Raw genomic sequence first — 2,948 nt, 5'->3', positions numbered from 1 at the left:
CTTGACCAGGCCTGAGGCTTCCGGCAGAGGTGTCATGCCTGGGCAGAGGTGTCAGGCCTTGGCAGGGGACCCCCAGCTCCCCTCGGTTGCAGGCTCTGCCCCTGCCCAGGCCTAACACCTCTGGCCAAGGCATTAGGCCTGGGCAGGGAACTCCCAGCTCCCCGAGATCTCCCGCTCTGACCCTGCCCAGGCCTAAAACCTCTGGCTGAGGCATTAGGCCTGGGCAGGGGACCCCCAGCTCCCTGCGATCTCCTGCTCTGCCCCTGCCCAGGCCTAATGCCTCTGGCCGAGGTGTCCTGCCCGGGCAGCGGGGACCTGCAGCTGCAGCGGCCCCATGATCGTGGCCTCCACTTTAGGCCCAGGCAAGGGACCCCTAGCTCCCCGGACTGCCAGCTTCGACTGTGCCCAGCTCCCATCGCTGGCTCCACCCGTACTTCCTGCTATCACTGGCCAGGGTGGCAAAGGCGCCTGATTCTCTGATCATGGCTGGGGGGCCGCCTTTGCCCTGCTCCCCGGCTCTTAGCTCCCCCCTGGGTTTCCTATCACTGTCAGTGGCAGGGGCCTTCTTCCTGCTTTCCCTTTCGCCTCCCTGCATTGTGCCTACATATGCAAATTAACCTCCATCTTTGTTGGCGGTTAACTGCCATCTTAGTTGGCAGTTAATTTGCATATCACCCTGATTAGCCAATGAAAAGGGTAGCGGTCGTATGCCAATTACCATGTTTCTCTTTTATTAGTGTAGAATGTTGGGAGATACTTAGAGATGATATAAGTATATTTCCCTCATGTTGACTCTGTTTTATTCATTGAAAATGTAAAATAGTAACATGATTCTAAATTTAAAAAACATATAAAATGCATAATTTTTAAAAGAATTTCCTAAATATTAATGGTTATTTCCTCCTTGTTAATTATTACATATATTTATGTTTTCTTGCTTTTAATCTGAATTATATTAGCTAATGTTTCATCTATATTGTTAATTTCCAGAAAGCAGGGATTTTAATTTATTGTTTAGATTTATTACTTTCCTGTTCACTCTCTCAACTATTTATATACTTAGATTTTTTATTTCTTTCCTTGTGCTTTTTTTCATTTGAGGAAATTCCTTTTTTGCTTTGTTGTTTTTGAGGTAAACTTTTGATTAAATTATTTTTATCCTTCTATCTTTAGAGATACAGGTGTTTAGGGCCATGAAATTTCCTTAGATCACTGCTTTAAATATAATAGGTGGTTTACTGGGTGTTTTGGTTATCCTTTTTATCATTATCCTCTAATTTTTGTTTATATTTTATTATTACCCAAGGTTGTTTAATAAAAGATTGCTTTTAAATTCTAGTTGGAAGGACATTTTTATAATTATTTTTTCATGTGAAAATCTTTTCTTATTAGCTCTCGTGAGAAATACTTGTCACACAAGAAACTGCACATATTTACAGTGTACAGTTTGATAAATTCTGACATTTATAAAAACCAGTGAAATCATCACCATCACCACAATCAAGTTAGTGAGTATCAGTTAAACCCAAATTTGTGTCCCCTTATAATCTTTCTCTCTCACCCTGTATTCTCCTCAAGCAACCATTGCTCTGCTATCACTGCAGGTTAATTTTCATTTCATAGAATTTTATATAAATGAAATAATATAGTATGTATTCTCATTGTCTGGCTTCCTTCATTAGCATATTTATTTTGGGATTCGTCAAAGTTTTAGAGTTAATTTCTTTGTATTGTAGAATAGAATTTCATTGCATGCATGTACAATAATTTGTTTATCTATCAGCTGATTATGAGCATCTGTGTTATTTCTAGCTTTTAGCAAATACAAATAAAGCTGCTAGGAACATCAGTGTACACTTGCATGGATATAGGCTTTCATTCCCTTTGATAAATACCTAGGAGTAAAATGACTCGGTCATATGGCATGTGACTGTCTTAAGAAACTGCCAAACTACTTTCCAAAGTGATTGGGCTTTTACATTCCCAAAAGCAGTAATAAGTTTCATCTTCTCCACCTTCTGACCAAAACTTGGACATAATCATTACTTTACATTTTAGTTATTCTGAAAGATGTTTATTAGTAAACCGCAATTAAAATCTTATTGTGATTTTAACTTGTTTTCCCTAATGACTATTGGTATTTAGTGTCTTTTTATGTGCTTACTAGAGGCTCGGTGCACGAATTCATGCACAGGTGGGGCACCTTGGCCTGGCCGTCATTTGGGGCTGATCGACCCGATAGGGGCCAGCTGGCTGTGGGGGAGGGACTGCAGGAGGTTGGCTGTGGAAGCACACTGACCACTAGGAGCAGCTCCTGCATTGAGCATCTACCCCTGGTGGTCAGTGCACATCATAGCTACCAGCTGGTTGTCCAGTCTCCCATCATTTGATCGTAATGGTGGCTTAGGCTTCTATATATATAGACTTGCCATCCATATGTCTTCTTTGATGAAGTGTCTGGTAAATCTGTTATTTTTTCTATAAATTTATATGGTTTATTTTATCAAATTTTTAGAGTTTTTTATATTCTGGATATAAATCCTTTGTCATAAATGTAATTTACAAATATTTTATCCCATAGCTTATCATTTTATTCCCTTAAGAGTATGAAGAAGAACAGAAGTTTTTAATTTTGATGAAGTCTAATTTATCAATTCATTCTTTTATGATTTTGGTATTACATCTAAAATTTTTTGCCTAAGTCAAGGATGCAACTGCTTTCTTTATAAATTTATGCTTTAAGATTTTACATTTAGTTGTGCAATCTATTTTAAGTCAATTTTTATATTTGGTGCAAGGTATAGGTGGAAAATTATTATTGCTTTGCATATGGATATCCAGTTGTTTCAGGACTGTTTGTTGAAAAGGCTATCCTTTCTTCACTGAATTGTCATTGCACCTTTGAAAATTGTCCATGTATATGTAGGCTTGCTTCTAGACTATTCTGT

The sequence above is a fragment of the Myotis davidii genome, unplaced genomic scaffold (genome assembly GCF_000327345.1).
Source record: "Myotis davidii unplaced genomic scaffold, ASM32734v1 scaffold167, whole genome shotgun sequence".
In the NCBI taxonomy this organism is placed as follows: domain Eukaryota; kingdom Metazoa; phylum Chordata; class Mammalia; order Chiroptera; family Vespertilionidae; genus Myotis; species Myotis davidii.
Note: the sequence above shows the minus strand (reverse complement) of the source record.